The sequence below is a fragment of the Adiantum capillus-veneris genome, chromosome 20 (assembly GCF_014529385.1).
Source record: "Adiantum capillus-veneris isolate H3 chromosome 20, ASM1452938v2, whole genome shotgun sequence".
In the NCBI taxonomy this organism is placed as follows: Eukaryota; Viridiplantae; Streptophyta; class Polypodiopsida; order Polypodiales; family Pteridaceae; genus Adiantum; species Adiantum capillus-veneris.
This window is the reverse complement of record NC_140950.1, coordinates 133,852,528-133,868,923: the sequence shown is the minus strand read 5'-3', so window position 1 is coordinate 133,868,923 and position 16,396 is coordinate 133,852,528. Positions and strand designations below refer to the sequence as shown.

General features: G+C 42.8%; 2 pseudogenes; one reads left to right on the top strand and one right to left on the bottom strand.

Moving 5' to 3' along the window:
- Nucleotides 1-5,926: 5,926 nt before the first annotated feature.
- On the bottom strand, nt 5,927-6,541 carry LOC147433276 (uncharacterized; annotated as a pseudogene).
- Nucleotides 6,542-7,943: 1,402 nt separating this feature from the next.
- Nucleotides 7,944-9,555, top strand: LOC147433275 (uncharacterized; annotated as a pseudogene).
- The last annotated feature ends 6,841 nt before the right edge of the window (nt 9,556-16,396 follow it).

Genomic DNA, 16,396 nt, shown 5'->3' with positions numbered 1-16,396 from the left:
TTGGTCTTAGCAAGGTTTGTAAATTTGTAGCTTTCTCTAAAAATGTGCCATCTTATTCATCCATGTAAAACACAACTAAGACACAAGCTTCTTAGATCCCTTGGAGACATGATATGGATAATTTTTTGAGAGGAATTTGTTTACCAAAAAAGAACTCCCTTGGAAACCCTCAAGGGCTACCTTGCCTTCCACATTAGTTGTTGTATCCCCCCTTCCCTTTGTCCTCACTCACTTAATTACTACTATAAGCAAAAGTTTTCCAAATTCATAGTGACAAGTACATCATACAAACAAGGAACGAGAATAATTTTACTCAAGTAAGCTACACATGAATGGCCCCTAGTCTAGCAAAGCACAACCACACCTTACCTAGAGTGTTCCTACTTATCTCTTGAAATCATTTAAAGGTTTTCTCATAAGTAAACAACTCTTCTTTGGAAAAACCTTGATAGAACTTAGGAATGCCCATTCTATGACACACATGCCCTCACTCCCTCTAAAAATTTAGTTTCTATGAATCTAGATATCCATAACCTGTAAAAATATTGTTTAGAAGATTCTCCTTCTTGGACTATTAGCTAAGGGTTACCGTATGGTATCACATGAGTATACAATAGGAGGGTTTTATAAGGCAAAAACGATAGATTTAATAATTTTAAACACCATATTAGAGAGTTTGAGACTTTAGGACCAGTTTGAGAATTACCAATTTCTTGAAGATTTGGCCATATGGACAAATCTCAAACTGTTTTTTAAGACCAAAGACTTCCACAAGGTATTACTTGAAAAGCTCTTTCGAGCCATGCTCTCAAAACTTTGGCTAAGATTTGGCTGTGTGATAAAATCTTAAGTTCATTTTGAAATTGGGAATTGGGAAATTCCCAAATTCACTAATATGGTGTCCAAAGGAGGTTCTTGTATATAGGGGTCAAAAAGACAATTTTGGTTGCACGCACAAAGGTGACATCTCCCTATTCTTGCTAGGAAATCCCCCATGCTCTCCTTTTTGAGTGATGTCAATTAATAGATAGGCCACATAAAAAGATTGTGAAACCTCTCTAACAAAGGGGAATGATAAAGAAGCAAAGAGGTCACAAATGAAAGAGATTGTTTTGTTTTTGTGTTTCATATGAAGTAAATTCCATACAAGTAAAATCCAGGAGGACCTTTCAACTTAAAAGCTTACCAAAAAACCTTTTGAGTATTCTTAAGAATGAGGTTTCCATTAGACACAAGAAAAAACTTAGATATTTCATTAATTGCTTTTCAAGAAGTAACCATGTTTTAGAAAAAAATGGAGAAAGGAAAGTCCAAACTAGCTCCAAAGTAGGAAAGCTCTAAATTTCATACCAAAATCTCTAAGTTTCAAACAAAAAGCTCTAAATTGAAAGCTCACAAAAAAAACACACTCCCAAGACTCCAAGCCTAGAGATTTGCCCGGCCGGACAATGTAAAACCTAGTCTGAGTGGTTACAAGTTACAACTTTCGAAATAGCATTGAGCAGTGAGCAAATTTACGTTTTCAGTGTAAAAACCCCAGGAGCTAGAGACCTGGATCCTCCACCCAACCGCCCATAATTATAGGCTCTTAGCCCTAGGATGCCCTGTCCACACTACTAGCTGGCCCATGGCCGGGGTCACAGTTTTCCACCATGGCATCCCGCATGGATCCAACGGTTTGTTGAATCGGAACCCGATTCATTGGGAGGTTCAATGAAATCAAGAATAACATCTTGATTTTTCACATTGTTGTCCCTATACAACCGTCTTGGTTAACCGACCCGAAACCAACATAATGTGAAGACTCCATTTAAAACTCACTTGAGTAAGTTAAACGAGTTATCATAAGAAAGAGGTGTCTAAATGTATACCCAAGTTTCAGACTTTTTGGAGGTACTTGAATGTGCAATATAACCTCATCTTTCCATGAAAGTACTATGCTGACATACTCAACAGCAGCAACCAAGTCCTTGACTTGCTATGGTTTCTTGCTAGTAGCCAACCATATCAAAACTGATGATTAAGGTTGATAACTTGAGAATAACAGGCAGAGACTAAAAGTAGCCGTAACATGCCTTTCATCATATGAAGCAAACTCTAAACTAAAAAGGTAACGGATCCAGTTGGTTCACTTCTTGCTAACGTATGCACTTAGCATATCCTTTAGTGTGATTTAATGTATGCACTTTGCATATCCTTTAGTACTAAATAGAATGCTTGTAAACTCCCCATCCTACTCGGGATGAATAGCAGCAGTAAGAGTGAGGTGCTTTTCCCCCAACCACTTACAGAAAGTCGCCCACGACTGACGACAAACTATGACTCAATCATTGAGTATCCAGCCATTACTCGATATGGAATGGAGATAACCAACTAGGTTGAAAGCATATTGGAGTTTCAAGCATCCAATCACAAACACCCATACTTAGCCATCACCTTGTATGGCAGGGTGTAAGCCCATACTAAAGTTGCAAGAGAAATTGCACTGACAGTGCAAAAATTTGCAGAAACAATAATGTCCATGAAGTTGCATGCCGCTCCAAATAAATTTGTGTTAAACACTAGGGCCCATAACACCTAGTGTACATGCATTTAACACAAACATATCCGAACCGCAATTCCATGATGAGACTTTGGACCATAACAGAATGTGACAACCCGGTCACACCTAGGTACCAACCATGAGACATTCTCATGTACATAGCATACTTAGCTATATGTAGAAACAACCCTCCGTTAAGGTGGTTGCACAGCACTTGTAATCGTAACAAGTTTGTACTTAGTACCCGACAAGTTTTGGCCACTGAAATTGCTCCTGATACTGTGTGCTCAAAATGGTCGAATCCATGGATGCGACCAGCACCTAGGGACTTCGTCGCGACACATTGTTAGATAGTTGGCGCCAGTGTCAGTCCCAGAGACTCATATTCTCCACATGTGGAATATGTCTCAAACAAGGATATCAAGAAAAGCGACATTCATCAAGTACGAGCTAGTACTTGTGTGTGGAGGTAATTGCAAACACTCCGTGACAAGAGTGAGAGGGACCCTCATTATCATGCTCCACACTGGCTAAACTGAACTCCTTGAGTTCCTAGACCATGTTGTATCCCATGTGACAACATGTGCCAAATCGAACCCTACAACGAGGTTCGTAACAGCATAAGGTATAGTGGACGCTACGGTCCAAAATACTCTGTTCCAACATGCCCTTGGCATGGCTTTGAAACATTCAAGCGTATTTATACGACTTGCACTGGAAACCGTGGGTGTTGCCTGCGCAATCCAACCCCTTTGGTTAACATCTACGTAGTCAAACCCCTTGGTAAGACCCGCTGTAGAAACTGCTCAACTAGCGGGCAACGGTAACCAACATAGTTAACCGTGTACATAATGATTGGAATCAACTCGAAAAGGTGAATTCGTTTGCTACCGTGTGGTAGATTGCGAAATTCTTTCCTTGCAAGTTTAACTGGGAGAGATCAAACTGTGATCCTCAATGCGTATGGGGTGATTTAGCAGTCACCCTCCGGGTCGTACCCCAAACAATATGTCCATAGACACTCCGTAGTGCTATAGAGAGAGCAAGAAATCCACACAAGTGAACTGCCTAGCTCTTGTGGACATCCATGCTGTCTCAAGTGATTGTTGCATCTATCCTTCCTTGTAGAGATCAGCTGCTGTGAGTTGAAGATTTATCAAAAATCAACTTGAGTGTCGCACTGAAAACATGTAGTGCAAAAATGACACTGTAAACAGCCTGAATGACAAGACCCTTGCTTGTCCATTAACGTCAATGTATACTTCCCTGGGTAGACCTGTTCACGCTTGAAAACAATCACCCAAAGAATGCCAATAGTTGGGTCTTACCCTTGGCCTGACCATGGCTCTTAGCCTGTGTGGCTCATAGCCCTTGTGCAAATTAGTGTTCAATGGACGAACCGATGAAGACTAATTTGAGTAGAATCTTAGCCACGTGCTAGCTGAGAGTTACATCACCTTGGCTCAGGCTGACTCACGAGCAAAACACGTATCAAAAGCTTCTTAGAATATTTTCATGATTCCCTTAAATAGAGAGAACGAGAGAGAAGAAGAGCATGCATACCTACGGAACTTTCCTTGAACGACTATGACCTGTATAGTTGAACGCCATGCTTGTGTGCATCTTATACCTAACGTGCAGCGTATCCTATAAGCATGCAACAAGTTTTTGCTATGACTCTCTCATTGAGAGAGGTAACAGAAAAACACAACCACATCTTGATCTACCTTCCTTGAAGGGTCGTGATTGTATGAAAATGAGTTAGCATTGGCACTTTGCCTGTGAAATAATTCCTAGATTTAGGTTCCTTTTAGTGTTGTTGGGTGTTGATAGCAACCAACCATCAGGTTCAACAATCCATCACTTAGTCTGTCCCAGAGTTGCGAGTGTGATAGCGGAAGCATAATGCATAAAGTGGTGGAATCCATGCCACCTTCTTAGCATGCCTTGCATGCAAAAACGTAAGCCCTTGGCTACTATAACGGTCTCAAGCGTGAGAACCAAAACCATAAGTGTCTTGCACAGAATAAACTGGTAGGGATTCTGTGAGCTGACATTCCCTATTTTGCCAGTTTCCCAAACTTGTGTGCCAAAGCTCTTGATTCCAAATCAATGGCAGTATCTCGGCACAAGGGAGAAGCCGTGCTTCATGTAAAATTGCCAAAGCACTTTGCTTTGCACAATGACCGTAATTGCCAAGTAAAGTGTAAACATGGAAAAAAAACAAGAAAAACTTAAACTTGGCTAACCTGGTAGTTGTTGCTGCAACCAGTTGTCATGAAATTCCAAAGGAAAAGCTCGCGTAAAGGTGGCTCATAGCCAAATCTGCCGTGCAAGAGAGAGTTGTCGCATATGCATATTCACCCTCTTGTATCATATACATCCGTCGTATACGGAATGAAAGAATCTGCAAACATTTTGCTAAATCCGTCCCCAGTTTGTATGCTCATAGCATATGCCAAACGTGGGGAGTCTCTATGCAAGATGCATAAAGAGAAGCCTTGCTTCACCTAAATCGGGTAGTGCTAATGGCCAACTGATGTGGTTGCCAATAGCATGACAAAAATATTCGACCTTGTCGAGCAATTTCAAGTGAAATTAACCAGTATTGTGTGGCAAGCATCCTATGTCAACTTGTAGAAACAGTGACAAGGAGTCGGCCATGCCGAGCAACTTGCTACCCTCAACAAATCTAGTAATAGGCCAAGCGTGTCACTTTGAGATACTGAAAAACCGGCCCTTGGCCCTGCCTTAAGGTACTCAGGAGAAGCCATGCTTCAGATAACTATGTTTGGCCTCATTGCCAACACATGCTATTGACGACAGATGTCATCGTGAAGAGAGTCCATTGTGTCGATCATACATAGACAATGGACCTTGTCCAGTTGTACTTTTTATTGAAGAGTATTAAATAACTTATATGCATACCGGCAAAACTGGATTATTGAAAGCAAAGAGACTCCTATCTGTGTTGCAGGCTATGATAAATGGTCGGCCCTGCCAAGCACTTTGCCTGCTGTGCCAATGAAAGATACGCGAGAAAGAAATTTGCATGACAAACTATAGGCCTTGCCTATACTTGCCGCACTGTAACGAGAAATCGTCCTATGCACCTCCATGAAATGGTCATACCATACAGTTGTAAAAATGTCCCCAATGAATATGCTCCTAGCATACTCCAAATGCTAGCAGGACAAAAATGAAAGCCTTGTAAGTATATACATGCCATGCATGATAAAAAGTCGCAAGGGTTAACTCTGGAGTGGTGTACTCAAGCCATGCTTGATTTTTATCTTCAACCGAAACATTAATGTTGTGCAAACAAAATATGCCACAAAATTTAGTGCGTACCTGCTGAATCACATGAATCGACTTGCTATGTTGTCAAACTCCTGCATGATGCACATGATGCATGAGCACGCATTCCATGATTTTCATATCATGGTGGTGTATAGCTTCCATCAAAGCGCTAAAGAGCCTCGAATCCTCGAATCAACGTCCGCTAGTGATGTCGGGCATTCGATTGGAAATCCATGGCGAAGGTAGAAATCGTGTTTCCATAGCCTCATGGTGAACTGGAAGCCTTGCTTCCCTAGCACTTCTGCATGCATACCTTGGAAAAACCACCGTTGCCGCTCTTCGAGACACTCATGCATCGTAGCAAACCGGTCAGTTAGTTCGTGAATGGCCCTTACGGAACATTGCGTGCAGCCATGGCTCCTGCAATTGTTGCATGCAACCTTGGGTGGGCCGGCTTCTCCGGGACCCCTTGGGCACCCCATGTGTGGGACAAGGCCCTAGGAGTGCCCCATGGGCACCCTAGGCGCCCACACTATGGCCAACCCCTAAATGAAGCAAAAAATAAACAACCTTCAGCGATGGCGGCAGAATAAACTGCGCAGGGAAAAACTCCAACATGCCGATCCATGCGCTGCTCCAGCCACCTCCATCATGTGACGAAAAACCCCCCTCAGGCTAGGGCGAAGCTGCAGAAAGCATGCAGGGCCGATTTCGTGCATGTCGAACATCGCGACTTTGTACATAGAAGCGGTCTGTCCCACGTGGAGTTCGGCCCCGAGCGGCCCCGAGCTCTGTGTAGATCTCCGATCACAAGAATGAGAGAGAGAGAGAGAGAGAGAGAGAGAGAGAGAGAGAGAGAGAGAGAGAGAGAGAGAGAGAGAGAGAGAGAGAGAGAGAGAGAGAGAGAGAGAGAGATCGCCATGCTTCCAGAGAGAACGCATAGTTGAACACCATGCTTCCCTCCTCCATAGCTCCCTGTTGCCCCCCTCCTCTCCACCTTGCTCTGATACCAATGTAAAAACCCCAGGAGCTAGAGACCTGGATCCTCCACCCAACCGCCCATAATTATAGGCTCTTAGCCCTAGGATCCCCTGTCCACACTGCTAGCTGGCCCGTGGCCGAGGGTCCGTGACCCCCCTTTAGGGTAGGGCCCTGCCCGTAGGACCCGTGTCCTGACATTCAGAAAGTCACTTTCTAAGTTTTTTCTCTCTGGTTATAACTTATAGGCTCACAGAAACAGGATAACGAGTCGTCATCGACGAGCACATGCGAACTTCTGCAGAGGCAGTGCGCTAACTTTGAATTGGGAACCAGCCTCCAGCCTTCCAAAGTTCTAGGGTGTTGCACTATGCAGCCTACTGACTCGCAAGGGCCAGGCACCCTGGTCCCTGGCCCTTGGGAGTCGAGAATCAGAGTTGGGAATCCGTGAATCTCAACCTAGTGAGTCCTCGCCGCTCAATGCTCAGGAGTCAGCGTGCCTACACTGTACAGGCTACGAGTCAACCTACGGCCTCCTGCTGCCTGCATTTGTAAGTTGTGAGCCAGAGTCTCGGTCCTCGGAGACTCGAAGTGAGTTGTCACTCGTGACCTTTGTTTTTGCACACCTACAAGAAAGCGACCTACTGTCTAGGCTCTCCACACTTGCGAGCTGCTGTCTACAAAGTATATACTTGCATTTTTGCACACCTCCGAGTCGCGACCTGGGAGATAGTAAGGTAAGGTTCTTAAGCCTCTGTTTCGAGTTGAAGCTTCAATGTTTATTATCAAGCTGTTGTAGTGACTGGCATGTTTTCAATGGGTCTTGGCTCTCAAGCTTGACATGAAATTGTATGGTTTAGGCTTAATGAACAACACTCCTTCAAAAACGTGATTCAAAGCAATACTAAACCTGGTCTTTCTATTACATCTTGATATCGATACACAATATCTACGCTATGCATTCCATGTATTTATTTTCTCTGACTTTGTGTTTGTTATTCAACTTTGCACCCATTCGTTGTTAATTTAAGCTGCTTGGCTGCGTTTTAGTTTTTGCTTTGTAAAGTTTGTAAGATATTTTCATTGACATTCTCTTTATACAACCAGTGGTGTAGCTTCCGTCATGGTCTCGTCTCGCCCTTTGAAGAAGACAAAGAAGCAAAAGACACTTGAAGAGTCCATGGGGTTGCATGCCTTGCCTAAAGAGAGGCAAGGTGACACATTGGAATCATCTGAACCGGCAATTGGCCAAGGAGAGGTGTCCGAGAAAAAGAGACATCAAAGAGTGTTTCTTGAATCATGGAAAATTGATCATCCATGGGCCTATTGCATAATCAATAGGAAGGGGAAAGAGAGGTCCAAATGTAAGTGGTGCACTTCTGCAAACAAAAAGACACCTTTTGTGTATACAGAAGGATCAAAATATTTGCAGAAGGCTACCTTGCAGGTTCATGAGAATTCTGATGAGCATCGCGAGGCAAAGGCTATGTGGAAAGAACAGGAAAAGAGAAGCATGGTTCCACTTTCTAAACACATAGCAAAAATGCATGATACGGAGATGGAAAGGATTGTGACATGCATGCAAATCGCTTGGTATGTATTGAGAAGATTTATGCCCATAAAAGAGTATGCAAAGCAATGTGGTTTGAAATCAGAAGTTTATGGGTACTCCGAACATGCCAATTGTGAATGAATACTCTTCTTATGTAAGCAAGGATGCTGCAAAAGAATTTGGAAAGGCAATTCGCCATGTTTACTTGAAAAAGTTGAAAAGTGATATTTCCAAGAGTCCATGGTATGCATTGCAAGTTGATGAAAGTACTGATGTAAGGACTATGCAGTATATGATTCTCTATGTAACTTACAGTGAGAATGCGGGCAATGGAGAAATATGCACAAAGTTTATTGATCTCTTACGTCCAGAAAGTGCTTCTGCGGAGTCTTTGTTTGATGCATTAGTGAGCTACCTAAAGCTTGTGGACTTGCCAATGCAAAAGTTGGTTGGAATTGCCACTGATGGAGCCACTGTGATTACTCGCCAACACACAGGGTTGGTCACTAGGTTGAGAGAAAAGGTGCCACACCTTATTAGCTTTCACTGTATATCTCATTGTCAAGCTCTTGCTGTTGGGGATGCATTCAAAACAAACAAGGAGTTTAAGTATGTTGATAAACTTGCAAGAAAGGTCTATGAATGGACCTCTAGATCGGCTAAGAGACATGCATTTTTAGGTGAGGCTGTAAGAGCTTTTGGCATTGGAAGAAGAGGCAAATTGAGAGTGTTAAAAATGCATGATGTTCGTTGGCTAACAAAGGGACAGGGTATGGTGAGCATTGTGAGAATTACGCCTGCATTGTTGACCGTACTTAAAAGTGAAGATGCTACCTTGTATGGTTATTTGACAAACTACAAGGTCCAATTTTTGTTTCACTTCTTTGCCGATGTTCTTGGTGAGCTAAATGTATTGAATTCTAATTTCCAAGAGGAACATCCGGATATTGCAAGCATTGGTGGTCATATTAATTCAATATTTAAAGTCTTCGTCTTTCCTTTTTTGGAGATATATTTGCTGCTGATACACGCTATATGGAAGATTTTTTGAAAAAGGTGTCTGCTCAAATGGGGCTGATGATTTTCAAAGATAATGCTAATGTGGTCCATAGCCATTACTTGCACTTGGGACCTATGTATGAAGGAGATGTGGCTGATCCTCGTGAGACATTTGATACTGTGAACACTCTCATTATGTTTATTTGTAAAAGCTATCTCCAAACTGTGGTGCATGCATTGTGGAATCGATTCAACAGTGATTTTGATGTATTTGAGGCATCGAAGTATTTCTCTCCTAAGGATTATGACGATAATTTGGAGAAGCTTGAGGTTATTTCTAAAGAATGGTTGCAAGTTTTGTGTAGCCACTTTGGAAAAGGATCAAAGCCACTCATTTGTGAGAAAGAATGCATGGGAGAACGTAGATCCTTTGTTACAAGGACGAGGAATTGTTTCAAGGCAAAAAGTATGCATAGTGCTTGGCAAGAATGTAACAATCATGATTTCTATGAGCAGTCTTTTCCGTAGACTATGAAAATGTGGCGTGCTTTATTGGTTTTGCCTATATCATCGGTTGCTTGCGAGAGAGGTTTTTCCAAGATGAACAAGATAAAGGATAAGTTTCGAAATCAACTTTCTTTGGATAGCTTGAGTTTGTTGATGTTTGTGGGCTTAAATACCCCAAAGGTGGAGAATCTTGAAGAAGTGCTTTGGGGTGACTATTATGAGACTTGGAAGGGTATGAAGGATAGGAGAGCTCGATCAGTGACGAGGACATAGATTGGTTTCTTGCTTTGGTAATTTTTGTTCTTAAATCCTGGTTATCGGTAAATCTCTTGGTTGTGTCTTTGAAGTAATGCTGTAATGCAAGAGGCTGTGATTTAATTGGTCCTCATTGGATAGTTGACTTTGCATCTTGCGATGATTTTATTAGAGCGCGAGTCTTGAACGTGTTGTGTTTCTATTGAATTTAAATCAATTGTTGTTAGTGTTCTTTTTAAAAAAATTCATTTGTGTAGAATAAACAAGTTTAGACTCGTAGCAAAAAAGTGAAAGTTTCTATGGACTCGCAACAAAAAAAAATGCCATTCCAACGCGATTGGAAAGCTCCAGAATTACATGTCACTTGAAATTCTGGGGTGCATGTCCAATCCTAACGCTGCGGACTCTACACTGTTGGCGCCGGTGCCCCTCCATTATCCAATTTCTGCCCACGTGGCTGGGCTGGAGTATCATCACTACCTCACCTACGTGTTAACTTCCGATTCTCTTCCTACGCATTCATAGCCACGGGCTGCCAGCCTGTCTCTACTACAGCCCTGGACATCCACCTCCTACGCGGGCCCGGATCTGCATCTCCTACGCCTACCGTTTTCCCTTCCAAACATCTACGTGAATCTTGTTCTCCTACGCATCCTCGGCCCCCGGGCCGCAAGCTCCTTCTCCTACGCATAGTAAGTCCCGGACATATCCTACGCGCCTGCGCCCATGCCGGTTGCCTTCACCATCAAAAGCATAAAAAGTATATTTTTTCTAATCATCTAAGAGAGGGCTCCCACACCCCTACGGCCCTATTGGCCCACCACCAACTCCTACGGTCCTCGCCCCACTCTTCCTCCACTCCTACGCTGACTTGAGCTCACTTCTCCTACGCCTAAGTTGGTATCCTACGCTACTTCTTGTCCTACGGCTGTGAGCCCCACTCAAATATTATTGCACCGCTCCCATGCTCACTCTATCCTATGCCTTTGTTGCCCACGGCCCATAGTAGAGCTTGATACTTCACAAATTTCAAATGAACAACTCGCAACAAAACATGTCTTCCCTCGATACCTTGGCATCCCACACTCCTGTCTAGCAACTAGGCGAACATCAGTGCAAGCCCAATACGACTACACATAACACCGTGGCACACTTAGGAGGACATTGCATGCACATGTGATTGTAGGCAGTCTACAAGTGCACGGGTGATAGTGGGATGTCCATGAAACTTTGGTGAAAATTGTATAACTAGTTGGACACGCAGGCTTTGTACGCAGATAACTTCATAGGTTTTTGTGGGCAGCAAGGATCACGAATTGGGAAGTGGAAGTTAAATGAACCTTAAGTCCTTATGATCTCAAATATATCAAAGAATCTAGCCATTCAGAATTTCCCACACATGGTGACTCCCTAATTGCGATCATAATTACAAATTCCAATAATGGCCCTCTCTCTATATCTCTCTCTCTCTCTCTCTCTCTCTCTCTCTCTCTCTCTCTCTCTCTCTCTCTCTCTCTCTCTCTCTCTCTCTCTCTCTCTCTTTGGTAATCTCTTCCCTATTCTTGTTCTCCTACTCAATTGCCATATGGTCCCGAGAGTAGCTACTTTGAGGACATGATGGTGCTTCATGGGAGCATTTCCAATAGAGCATTTCTTGAGTTGTAGGGGCTAGAATAACGGGTTTTTCCAAGTATAGTCCTAGATTCATGTGAGCTAGGACCAACACATTTGGAATTTTTTAGAGAAGAAACAATTTGGAATAACCTAGTCATGGAAAGGACACCACGATTAGCGTACATGTTGTGCATTGAGTCATATCTTCTAGACACGTTAATGCTAGAGCCTCCTATAAAACGTGCTAATGCTCTCATAAACTGTGTGATCAAATTGGAAGAGCTGAGAGATACACTTCGTGTCTTGACACATAGAGTGCGGGAGGCCATACGCTACACAACACCCTTGATGATTTGAGCACTACACTTGGTGCTTTGCTGACATCGACGATACGTGAGACCTATATTGGGCCTAGCAAGTGAAAGTGAGGCATAGCGAGAATCCTACTGAGACTAGTAGTGAGACATCTTGCGATTCAGTGACCCACAAAAGTGAGAAGTACACTAAATGCACATAGTGAAGGAGAGATTTAAGACATCCTTGCACCGACTGGCGAGTGTCTTAAAAACATTGAACACACATTGACTATGTCTAGTAAAAAATAGATATCCCCATTGTGCACCCTGAGTGTTCACAACTGAAACGGCTTGTGAGACTACATTTTGCAATTCTGTGATTTGCCACTTTGGGCATACTCTCATTGCACATAGAGTGAACGAGCTAGACATTGCGACACTAGATGTATTTTCAGGAGGGTGGTCATCGATTATCCTTGAAGTCTCATTGATCCTTCCTGATATTAGTTCGACTCAATCATTGGCAACTTTGAATTTGAGCCATATATTGACGACCACATTGACATATCTAGTACGAAGTCTTTGACATTGCTCCTAGCACTTGATTGCATATCACTAGATTCTTTGCAAACACTACATAGACGATGTAAAGATCTTGGAATATATATGTTGACATAGAGTCCGTGTTACATGGAGTCTTACCTAGCCATTTAGGGCTACATCAGCAAGCTTTTAGGGACATTAATTGGACGCACCTAGTGCGCATAATTTTAGGCCCTCGAGAGCATACTTTGCGGCACCAATTGTGCACTGCACATTAAGAGTATCCACTCTTTAAACTTGCACATCTAGGCCTAGACAAGAGCATTGGATTGACCAGCTGTGCTTGTGAGATACTCTAGGTTTTGACTTCTATGCATTTAGATCACATTGCCGGTTGTATAGTACTGCTTGAACAGTGTGCGCTTGAGGGACCTCTTAAAGCTATTGCATCGACTAGTGAGCATCACTGAGACAATGTGAGTATTGAGGCCTATGTGGGACATAGACAGTCACCCATTGCACACTACGAACGAGAATTACCTTGATGACACTAGACCTACGGCATTGAGCACCTACAAGAACGACTAGTGAGCCATATATTGATGGTACCTTTAGACATAACTAGTTTCTAAGACTTGGATACAAATCCTAGTTCCCAGAGTGCAAATCTCATTGGAATTCCTTGCGAGCACACTTGCAAGCCTACAAGAAGGGTAAAATCCAAAGTAAACGATAGAAAGTGGACGCTTAGGCCACCAATTAGACTCAGGGAAGGCTCTAAAATCAACCGACTGAATTGACCTAGAGCTGACACAAGTGAACGAGAGCTTTTCATCTTTGGAGAGCTAAAATTGAAACCATATTTGACCTCTAGGCTATCTAATTGATCATTAAAAGGTTGCTAATTTTAGAAAATTGAAATCATCATTTGGGAAAACCACTGGTCACGCACAAGAAGGTGTAAAAGTAAACTGACGCCTAGTGTAAAATTGTGAGTCCATTGATAAATTTGGTGGCCATAAGACCGTACAAAAGGAACCTCGACCTTGGGAAAACAGTCGCGGATTGTGGGAAAGCATTGAAACAAGCTTTTAGCTAGAAAATCAGTGCAAGTAGTGCATAAATTCTCGTTTTCTAGCTTGAGCCTAATTTAGCTAAAGCTAAACTTCAGAGTCACCTCTGAACTCAAGGCACAAGTGTGGTTATCAAAGTCACATCAAGGATTCTTGTGTTCATTGAGAAGAAGGGTGTCTTACTAAATAGATTTTGCAGATTGTGTGCTAATGTAAACACAGGTTAGCCCGACCCAAGAATCTCTACGGAAGGCTAAGTTGCCTAGTTTAGCCTAAGGTCCTGACACCTACTAAAAGCCAACTAATAGACTAAACTCAAGGAAAAGAAACAAGGTACTAGACGTTGGACAATTTTGTAGCATCTAAATTGGCAATGTAACAACATCATAATGTAATGCATTCCTAGCAACTGAAATGACAATATGCAGACATGTAAACATGAAAAGAGGAGATAATAGAAAGTAGTACACTTGATAATAGAGAGATCTCCGTTGTCGCTGTCGTCAGAAGCCATTCCCATGTATCCACAAGCTGCACAATAGTCACAACCAAACGTTCCACCTCCCAGAGGCACATCAGTGGGAAAAAGAAAGTACTTTCTAATCACTAGACTCAAACAAAAACACACCTAGCACACTAACCCTACCTACGCACCCTGGCAATGAGGATCAAGGTAAGAGGGTGTTGTAGAGATCAGCCGGTAGCCCTAAAGCTAAACCACGATCCTCGTCATCCAGGAAAATAAAGTCATCCTCAGTGAGACCATGTGTCTCATCTGTCCAATCATCGGTGTCTACACATAGTAGCACTAAGGAATACACAATGCGTGCATACTCATCTGGTTCATAAGGGGAAACCTGGTCTACTGGGGAAAGGAACTCATCGGAGTAGGGATCACTTAGAACCAAGAGACGGATCAGCCACTCTAACTCCTCAATACTTCTCTCACGAGCGAGTGTTTCAATCAAATCCCATTGAATGGAGAATAACTGATAGCAGATGTCATACACATATTCAACGGGAAGAGAATAGATCTCATAGGGGTCCCAATCGGGATCATAGTTCTTTGGTGGGTAAACCATACCTGCAATCCAATGTAGAATGGGTGTTTTAATTATTTTTGCAACATAGGTTTTTGTTTGTTAACCCTCACGGCTCATAGACACCCTATCACCTACGACGGATGTTGTATTATTTACTTGGTAGATTCAGGTACCGGGCTTGTCGGTCCAATAGGAAAAGGGTAAGGGTGATCACCGATGAGAGGCGCACTCTAACTAGAACATTCAAGGGATTAGTTGGCTAAGCATGGGCACCCAAGTGTGAATGGGGTGAGCTCGTATAAAAGTCAACTAGACCTAAAATTCACTCATTCTCTCATTTGTGCAATTGAAGAGTGCTCTTGCTCCATCTCCATCTTCTTCTTCTTCATCTCCTTGTGTGTGTGTGTGTGTATGCGTGAGAGAGAGAGAGTGTGTGCAATCGAGCATTGCGGCGGCACGATGCCGGCGAGGCGGTTGAGCGCAGTGTAGCGGCGTCTCCCTCTTCTTCGCAGCGAGGAATCCTCCATGACAGGAAGCGTAGAGCGGTGAGTGACACACCAATGCCATCTTTGAGCTTGCTAGTTTAGGCTTGTTGTGTGCTTGGAGCCATTTGTCGCTCGCACACGGTGTATCGGCAAGTTCCTTGGATTGACATGTGTGACATACGCGCACATTTTTGGCACTTCTGCCGGGGAATGCCATACACTAAGCTTGAATGGCACTCTGTGCTTCTTTTGTGGTGCAATTTCTATTGTAGGAAAGGTAAGCAAGGAGTATGTGTGTGTTGAGAAGAAGGATTTGGTGTTGTACTGTGTATTTTTTTTGTTAATGGATTTTTCAAAGGTACTGTGTTTATTTTCTGTGTATTAAGATTGTTAGTTTTCTTTGTTAATGGAGTTTTCAAAGGTACTGTGTTTATTCTCTGTGTATTAAGGTTGTTAGTTTTCTGTGTACAGTAAGTAGGAAGTAGATCTATGAGAGCTAATAGAGTGTGTGAGTATGTAACAGTAGGTGTATTAGTTAGAAGTAGGTAGATAGAGTGTGTGTGTGTGCTCTCGCGCAGGCCGCGGCGACCTTATTCTTTTTATTTTAAATAAAAAAATTAAAGAAAAATTTAATAAAAATTTAAAGGTAGGACCGGGATCGGGAATATCTCCCAGACCCAAGCCCAAGCTCACGCTCAGGCCTAGGCCTCAGTTGCCTTTTAAAATTACAAATTTTCGCTTCACATGTAGCTAAAAATCGATTTTTTGAGGACCAACGGAACTTCAGATTCCCGAAAATTGTGTTGTAAAGCACACAGCGACCCTCTAAGTGATACGCTCATTTCGAGCTATCACAAACTTTAATCAAAAAAATAAAAAATTAAAAAACATTAAAAATGTAAAAAACACGAGTGAAAACGGACACTTAAAAAAGGTAAGCGGTTAACCTTCGAGGTTATTCGTCGACGCTTGTAGGGTGCCAAAGGCACATGCGTCTGCGCTCTGGTCATGTGCTAGAGACAGAGCAACTAGAGAGAATTTCGACTTACACGAGTTCTCAATATCCACCTACTTTAGGTTATGGGCCCTCGGCGGGGACCCAAGGTAGTACAAACCAAGACCCGAACATAGCGGTGTGAGCGGGATGAAAACACACACAGCGCCTCTATAACGACCCGACACACACTCTTGGGAAGATACACACACACA